This window comes from Moschus berezovskii, chromosome 1, assembly GCF_049115385.1.
Source record: "Moschus berezovskii isolate FMDL1 chromosome 1, NW_MosBer_1.0, whole genome shotgun sequence".
Classification (NCBI taxonomy): domain Eukaryota; kingdom Metazoa; phylum Chordata; class Mammalia; order Artiodactyla; family Moschidae; genus Moschus; species Moschus berezovskii.
This window is the reverse complement of record NC_142460.1, coordinates 128,205,024-128,214,561: the sequence shown is the minus strand read 5'-3', so window position 1 is coordinate 128,214,561 and position 9,538 is coordinate 128,205,024. Positions and strand designations below refer to the sequence as shown.

At 36.5% G+C, this 9,538-nt stretch overlaps 1 pseudogene; it reads right to left on the bottom strand.

Moving 5' to 3' along the window:
- Window positions 1–293: 293 nt before the first annotated feature.
- Window positions 294–918, bottom strand: LOC129551006 (prostaglandin E synthase 3 pseudogene; annotated as a pseudogene).
- Between the last annotated feature and the right edge of the window lie 8,620 nt (window positions 919–9,538).

Sequence of the window (9,538 nt, the reverse complement as noted above, 5' to 3'; positions counted from 1 at the left end):
TTTAAAGTATCAACCAATTTTTTCAGCCACTTTAGAATCCATGGTCTAAAATCTAAAATTTAGTTACTCTCCCTAAGCTGAGATCTTCTTATCATGTCAGTATCTGTTATGAAGTAAAGGAGATTTAGGTGAAATGTTGTGTGTTTTTTTTTTATTTATCACAAGTGCTTTATCCATTGCCTAGGACCTCAACAGCATCATGGAAATCTGGGAAATGTTCATGTACAAGGTTATTGCCTTTTTAGCTGACTTAAAATTGCCCCATACGATGGTACATATCAACCTTTAGTGAGGACTTTGAAAAAACAAACAGGTTGAAAAATGGGTTAAAGGAGGGAAATACAGCATCTGCCTTTAGAGCTATCAACTCAGGAATGCTTTCAATTATTAAATCTTGCAGAGAAGTTATTTTTCTTTCTCAAAATCCAGCGATGACAACATTCCTTACTCCAGATCTGGCATTTTTTCTTCATCACTATCTTGTTAATCATCATCTGCTCCATCTACTTCTGGTAAATCCTCAATACCACTCATGTTGTTCATCAGCTCAGAGAAACAATCAAAATTAGACATCTCTTCATCTGAATCATCTTTCCAGTCTTTCTGTTTATTGAACTCCACACTAAGCCAATTAAGCTTTGCCCTTTCTTTTGTTAACCTTGGCCATGAGTGGCCAGATTCTCCTTTTCATAAACAACATGTATCTCTTCTTTTATGCTTGGAATCGTTAGGATCAATACAGTGAAAAAGATCAATTTCCTTTCAATGTTTAAAATTATCTCTTCCTCCAAGACAACTGAATATAAGTTTTGATTTTTCAAAATTTACATTAACATCTTTACTGTCTTCAACACAAAATTCAATGAAGACATAGTCCCTTCAATCCTGATCCTACCACTTTGCAGAAGCAGGCTGCATTGTGAAGGGGGCAGGGGGATGGGAGAACAGGTGGGTGGGCCTCTCCGGTGGCAGCTCCAGGGCAGGCGACTTCTTTCAGTTGGTGACTCTAGCATCTTCTCCAGCCCTTTACTATTGATTTCTGTCCCCAGAGAGACTACTTGTTTTATACTTTACTTGCCATGATTTAGAAATGCTGTCATGGAGACAGCCAGCATGAAATTAGAGCTCAATTTGTATATTTCTCTTTTCACAAAGATTGTGTAATATGTGTGAAAGTTATTTTATGCATTTTTCTAGTTTTCTAGATATTTTTACCAGGATTGCAACTCTGATACCTCTTACTTTCACCGTCAGAATAAAAAGACTCCAACTTCTTAGTTTTAACATAGATTATGTTTTTCTTTAAAAATTTTTTAAAATATTTATTTTAATTGGAGGGTAATTACTTTACATTATTGTATTGGTTTTGACATACATTGACATGAATCTGCCCTGGGTGTACATGTGTTCCCCATCTTGAACCCCCCTCCCACATCCCTCCCCATCCCATCCCTCTGGTTCATCCCAGTACACCAGCCCTGAGCATCCTGTATCATGCATTGAACCTGGACTGGCGATTCGTTTCACATATGATAATATACATGTTTCAATGCCATTCTCCCAAATCATCCCACCCTCGCCCTCTCCCACAGAGTCCAAAAGGCTGTTCTATACATCTGTGTCTATTTTGCTGTTTCATATACAGGGTTAAGGTTATCATCTTTCTAAATTCCATAAATATGTGTTAGTATACTGTATTGGTATTTTTCTTTCTGGCTTACTTCACTCTGTATAATAGGCTCCAGTTTCATCCACCTCATTAGAACTGATTCAAATGTACTCTCTTTAATTGCTGAGTAATACTCCATTGCGTATATGTACCACAGCTTTCTTATCCATTCGTCTGCAGATGGACATCTAGGTTGCTTCCATGTCCTAGCTATTATAAACAGTGCTGCAATGAACATTGGAGTACATGAGTCTCTTTCAATTCTGGTTTCCTTGGTGTGTATGCCCAGGAGTGCGATTGCTGGGTCGGTTGTATGGCAGTTCTGCTTTTGCCATACATTGATGTTAATCCGCCATGGTGTACATGTGTTTCCCATCTTGAACCCCCCTCCCACATCCCTCCCCACATCATCCCTCTGGGTCATCCCAGTGCCCCGGCCCCAAGCATCATATATCATGCCTCGAACCTGGACTGGCGAATCGTTTCACATATGATAATATACATGTTTCAATGCCATTCTCCCAAAGCATCCCACCCTTGCCCTCTCCCATAGAGTCCAAAAGACTTTTCTATACATCTGTGTCTCTTTTGCTGTCTCGCATACAGCGTTATCATTACCATCTTTCTAAATTCCATATATATGCGTTAGTATACTGTATTGTTTTAAATCCATTAAGTTATTCTTTTTGTTGCTCCTATTATTTCATCTGACTAGGAGGATTTTAAGATACTTTAAAATTATTTTTCTAGGTGGATTAATATTGTTTTGGTTGTGACAGTCTTGTGAGGTTTGTTTTTAAGAAGTGAGGCTTCTATACAGGTATAATCTCATAGTAAGATGGGGAGCTAAGGTTCATAGCATATCGTTGTCTACCACAACAGAGTACATAATGGTAAGAATCAATTATCTGTACTCATTTTATTACAGCATCCTGTTATTGTTTTAGGTCTAACCTTCAGTTAGATATTTCCAAGTATATTTTGAGTAGAGTTTCTGCAAGTTAATTTGGAAGTGAGTAAGGAAAGTGAAATCATGATTTAACATTTAAAATGAATTGTTTTAACTAGATTGGCCATTCTATAATTCTGTAGTCATGTTAAGGTTATCAAACTGATAGTTATTTTCATTATATTTTGTATGAGTTAATGCATTTGACCTAGTATCTGATGAGCTTGTAGGTGGAACTTATTAATGGATATGTTAGTGTGAAGGTCATGATAATGATATGAGTCATCTTTTGGTAAACACAGCATAAACCAGTGTATTTTTTTTCCAAGAAAGGGAAATAATATTTCTTTTGCCAACTTTGTATCAGAGTGTGATCTTCCCGTAAACTGCTTTATATTCTAATGGTTATTTGAGTGATAATAACAACCCAACTACTGCAGTTTAAGAAATTGAGGCTCAGTTCACTGAGACTGGTCAAGATACCCTGGATCTGAGATACAACAGGGTTTGCATTTTCCAGTGTACAAGAAGGTCTGTAGCCCAGGGATTATTATGACAATAAATTGACAAAACAGAACAAGCACTTCACAATTCTGGTGGTAGATACATGAAATTCCTTGGGATATACTTTTCTAAAATTTTATACTCTTGGACTAATGCCCAAAATTATGGAAATCTATTATAAAGAAATAATAGAATTCTAGAAATAGAATAATTAGCTTGATAGGATTATTCACAAAGTAAAAAATACCTAAATTCCCACAAATAAATGATTGACTAATTAAAATACTGATATACCATAGAGTAAAATATTATATACTCATATTGATATATTTTCTTTAAGAAAGGATAAATACAGAGTTTACAAGATAATATTAGTATATGCAGTGGAAAATACGCAAGAAAACATAAAATATATTAATGGCAATTTTCCCCAAATGGGGAAACGATGGTGTTCTTGGTGATTTTTGAATGTTGTTCTTTGTATTCTTCTGTATGTTCTAAACTTTCAAAACACATATTGCTTTATTAATCAGAAAGAATCATTATATATACTTACTATACATGCATTCATCCTGAGATTGACATTGACTACTGACGCCAAAACCACCTCTTCTTTGTATGAACACAAAAGACCACACTGCCCAGGCTCTTTTGCAGGATGGAAGTGTGATGAAATTCCAGTCAGTGTAATGTGAGCACAATGCTGTTCCTCTTCTAGGCAGTGCCAATAAAAACCTCTTTCTTTGATCTATTCTCTTTTCTCTCTGTGTAATTGTAGATGAGTCATCAAATTTGATTATATAGAACCCATGTTCTCTGAATCTTGACTTGGGGAGAGCCATAGTGGAAATAGATTTGTTGTGAATGATAAACTGTCTTATTGGAGCCATTATGCATTTTGTTGTTTATTTATTACAGCAGCTAGTATTACATTAAAAAACTCTCTTTACCTCAGTTTTCTCCCCATAATATGGAGATAGTTATGATGATCATGATAACAGCAACTCCTTAGAATTATTGTGAAGTAGATCAATCCTGGGTGTTCATTGGAGGGACTGATGCTAAAGCTGAAACTGCAATACTTTGGCCAACTCATGCGACGAGTTGATTCACTGGAAAAGACTCTGATGCTGGGAAAGGTTGGGGGCGGGAGGAGAAGGGGACGACAGTGAATGAGATGGCTGGATGGCATCACCGACTCTATGGACATGAGTTGGGTGAACTCCGGGAGTTGGTGATGGACAGGGAGGCCTGGTGTACTGTGATTCATGGGGTCACAGAGAGTCGGACACGACTGAGCGACTGAACTGAACTGAACTGAACTGAATGTACGTTATCAGTCTTCCATAGATTTTAACTATTATTACAAGCTGTATTTATTAGTTTATATTGGCACCTGCCATCAGTAGATGTTGGGGTAGTGTCTGATCTATTATTTGAAAAAAGTAGCTTCCTCAAATGAAGCTTTGATATTAATGATTACTTGTTTATTGAGGAGCTTGCAAACCTGCAATAAAGTAGTTGATTTCCTAAAATAAGAAACATCATAATGTTCACACAACTTGATTCTTCTGTACTTTTATTAAAATCTCTCTTTCCAAAAAAATACTTATTGATTTTTAACTTCAATTTATAGAATTAACATGTTTCTCTTTGAACATTTGCAAAATTATATTTTAATATCTCTCTTCTAGGAACTTTGCAGTGGTTTTATTTTAGAGAGAGTGCTTTATATAAGAGAGCAGGTAAACTTAATGAACATTGTATTTATTGTTTTCTTACTGGATTCAAATGCACAAGAGGAAGCCTTGTGATTTACCAGGTACAAATCATGAAAAGAAAGGTGTCAAAACAAAAGTGAGGTCCTGGAAGCAAATCTATTAATTTTCTAAAAGGTTAACTGGTCTAGGTTACACAGTTGTGTGTCTGTCATCTCTGTCAAATATACTGGAACCATTGGCATCATTGAGACTAGTCATATGGAGCCAAATTTGGAGCATTTTTCTCTAAGGAAATGTTTATGATGCTAAGAAGTCATAAACATTGAACCAATATTTTAAAATGCTTCTTCACTTGAATACTTTTAAGAAACATTTTTAAAGAAAATATAGCTCAATATACATAAGAATGGCTTCCCTGGTGACTCAGAGGGTAAAGAACCTGCCTGCCATGCAGGAGACCCAGGTTTGATCCCTGGATCCAGAAGATCCCTTGGAGAAGGAAATGGCAATCCACTCCAGTGTTCTTGCCTGGAGAGTTCCATGGACAGAGGGGCCTGGTGGGCTACAGTCCATAATGTTGCAAAGAGTCAGACATGACTGAGCCACTAACGCTTTCATACTTTATGCAAGACTGCTATGTGTTTACTACCCCTTTTGACTAGGCAAAAATTTATGAAAAGTAAGGAGCAAAATGGGAATGCCTTGTATAGTATAACTAAAAAGAAGTACTGGAAGAAACATATTTTTAAATGTAATTGCACAGGAAATTTGCAGAAAACTTACAGTGGACTCAACTATAGAGATCTAAGGGTGGATTAAATGAAATAAACCCATGCTGTGCTAACCATGGAGCAAGAGATACTTTGAGTGTGATTTATTCTTCACTAAAATCTTTAACAGTCCCATGATTATAATTCACTAAAGACAGCAACGTAGAGGTGAGATTTGAGGATTGTTAGGATCACTGCCCCACCCCCACCCCACCCCCACCACACACAAACACATACACATGATCTTGTTCATCCATGTAAGGGCTATTGGGTATGTCGTATTTTAGTGGAGAGAATAGTGTCGTTAAATGTCAAGACAGACTTGGGTTTGAATTCTAGCTGTGCCTCTTACAAGACCTTAGATATATTACCTAATCCTTTTGAGACAATTTCTTTATCTGTAGAATTTGATTTATAACACCTAACTTCTAGCCTGTTTTTATGGAAATTAGTGCTTTATGTTCACTCTGGTCTTTAAAGTCAATCCTGGAAAGTAATTGTTTCTTAGAAAATTGGAGAAATTCCTTAAGTGTTCATTATTTGAATGACTTTTTCCCTTGTTAACTGGTGATGGAAACTGTGTCCATCTTTGTCTTAATGGAAAATAGTCACCATGAAAGTTAGTGTGGGTGATGTGTCTAGAGGAAAAAGAAGAAATATATAAGGAATGTATGTGCTATATAACTTTTGATAATTTCATAATATGTTTTCTTAACTTTGATGCTATACTCCTGCTCTGAAATTCTATCTTGAGAAATAATTGTTGTTCAATTGCTCAGTCATGTCCATCTCTTTGCAACTCCTTGGACTATAGCACACCAGGTTCTCCTGTCCTTCCCCATCTCCCTTAGTTTGCTCAAATTCATGTTTATTGAGTTAGTGGTGCTATCTCATCCTCTGCTGTACCCTTTTGCCTTCATTTTTTCTCTGCATCACGGTCTTTTCCAATGAGTCAGCTCTTCATATCAGGTGGCCAAAGTGTTGAAGCTTCAGCATCAGTCCTTCCAATGAATCTTCAGAGTTGATTTCCTTTAGGATTCACTAGAATTTTATTTTACTACTTTAATTTAATAATTCTGATCATGCAAAAGCTATATACAATGAATGTCCTTTGCATAATTTTATAGTAACATTAATAAATAACAACAGCAGATATATATAGGTTAAAATGGGGAATTAACTATATCACAATAGAGCCATTGGATAGACTATTATGCAATCATTGGAAATGGCTAGATATTATACAAGAGAAACAATACTTACATGTCTAGAAAATATTATTGGGAGAAAATATAGAAAATAGTTTTATAGAAATATTAGAAAAATATAGAAAATATAGAAAAGAGATGGAGACATCTCTTTCCTTTCTGTCTTCTGAAAAGAGTATTATTATTGCTTTTAAAGAATCAGATCAAAAGTTAAAGGATGATGTTTTCATAGAAAATGTCCAGAGGTGTCTGTAGCCATTTGTGATGTCAGAACAGCATTGGGGTTGCCTGTATTGGTAATAGCATATATTAATTTTCAAGCTTCAAAAACTAAATTTCGTAAACAGACACTGGTAAAAGCAATAAGACAATGGCACTTGCTTTTTATGTTTTTTTTGTGTGTGCATTTAGGTATGCACATGCTTCATGCAGAGTTCAAGATACTCAGAATTAAACAACGAAACACATGACCCACCAGATTTGAAAAAAATAAATAGAAAAATGTTGAATTAAGGCTCAGACTATTACTCTGTTTTCTGAACATCATCCTTTTAATATTTGTTGACTCTATTGAACTTTATCTTGAATTTCTCTTGCAATTTTTTTCACATGATACTTTGGGATCTATAGGAGCCACCTGGGTCAGAACTTGCCTCAATGTAGTGGCATTGCTGATGCTACAGTTACATTCCGCCAGCATCAGCTTGAAGAAACCTGATGAACTAACTATTCTAATGTTAATTTTCTGTATTATTGGCAAAATCTGTAAGTCACGAAGTCTTGAGTTTAAATCATGAATTCCTATATCTTTCTAATACAGTACATCAAAATAGTAAGTTACTAGGGCAATGTGATAATGGATGAGTCACACACAGTGTGGTACCCTTCTGTTAAAAGTGTACCATATATGCCTGAATTAATATAGAACTGATGTGGAGAAGGAAATGGCAACCCACTCCAATGTTCTTGCCTGGAGAATCCCAAGGACAGGGGAGCCTGGTGGGCTGCCGTCTATGGGGTCACACAGAGTCGGACACAACTGAAATGACTTAGCAGTAGATGTGGAGATTTTCTATCTTAAACTGTTGTTTTAATTGTTACATTTATTTTAACAAATTCTTTTTAATTTTTATTTAAATATAATAGATTTATTATAATATTAATATCAGTTCAGTCGTTCAATCATGTCTGATTCTTTGCAACCCCATGGACTGCAGCAGGCCAGGGTTCCCTGTCCATCACCAACTCCAGAGCTTACTCAAACTCATGTCCATTGAGTCGGTGATGCCATCCAACCATCTCATTCTCTGTTGTCCCCTTCTCCTCCCGCTTTCAATCTTTCTCATCATCAGTGTCTTTTCATTGAGTAGGTTCTTTGCATCGGGTGGCCAAAATATTGGAGGTTCAGCTGCAGCATCAGTCCTTTAGATGAATATTCAGGACTGATTTCCTTTTGGGTTGACCGGTTGGATCTCCTTGCAGTCTAAGGGACTCTCAAGAGTCTTTTTCAACACCACAGTTCAAAAGCATCAATTCTTTGGTGCTCAACATTCATTATGGTCCAACTCTCACATCCATACATGACTACTGGAAAAAACCACAGCTTTGACTAGATGGACCTTTGTTGGCAAGTTAATGTCTCTGCTTTTTAATATGCTGTCTAGGTTAGTCATAGATTTTCTTCCGAGGAGCAAGCACCTTTTAATTTCATGGCTGGAGTCACCATCTGCAGTGATTTTGGAGCCCCCCAGAATAAAATCTCTCACTATTTCCCCAACTATTTGCTATGAAGTGATGGGGATCAGATGCCATGATTCTAGTTTTCTGAATGTTGAGTCTTAAGTTAATTTTTCACTCTCCTCTTTCAGTTTCATCAAGAGGCTTTTTAGTTCTTCATTTTCTGCCATAAGGGTGGTATCATTTGCATTTCTGAGGCTATTGATATTTCTCCTGGCAGTACTGATTCTAGCTTGTGCTTCATCCAGCTTGGCATTTCTTGTGATGTACTCTGCATATAAATTTAATAAGCAGGTTAGCAATGTACAGCCTTGATGTACTCCTTTTCCTATTTGGAACCAATCTTTTGTTTCATGTGCAGTTCTAAATGTTGCTTCCTGACCAGCATACAGATTTCTCAGGAGGCAGGTTCGGTGGTCTGGTATTCCCTGGAGAGGCCAAGGGTGGGGTGATTTGGGAGACTGGCACTGAAGCATGTATATTATCATATGTGAAATGAATTGCCAGTCCAGGTTTGATGCATGATACAGGACGCTCGGGGCTGGTGCACTGGGATGAACCAGAGAGATGGGATGGGGAGGAAGATGGGAGGGGGTTTCAAGATGGGGAACACATGTACATCCAGGGCAGATTCATGTCAATATATGGCAAAACCAATACAATATTGTAAAGTAAAAAAAAAATAAAATAAAATTGTAATAAAACAAGATGTAGTATTAATGACAGAATTGGAAAAAAAATAAAAGGAACATGAGTAACTTGAAAAACAAAAGTCAAAAAATATTTTCCACAGTTTGTTGTTATCCACATAGTCAAAAGCTTTGGCATAGTCAATAAAGCACAAGTAGATGTTTTTTTGAAGCTCTCATGCTTTTTCGATGATCCATCGGATGTTGGTAATTTGATCTCTGGTTCCTCTGCCTTTTCTAAAACCAGCTTTAACATCTGGAAATTCATGGTTCACGTACTGTTGAAGCCTG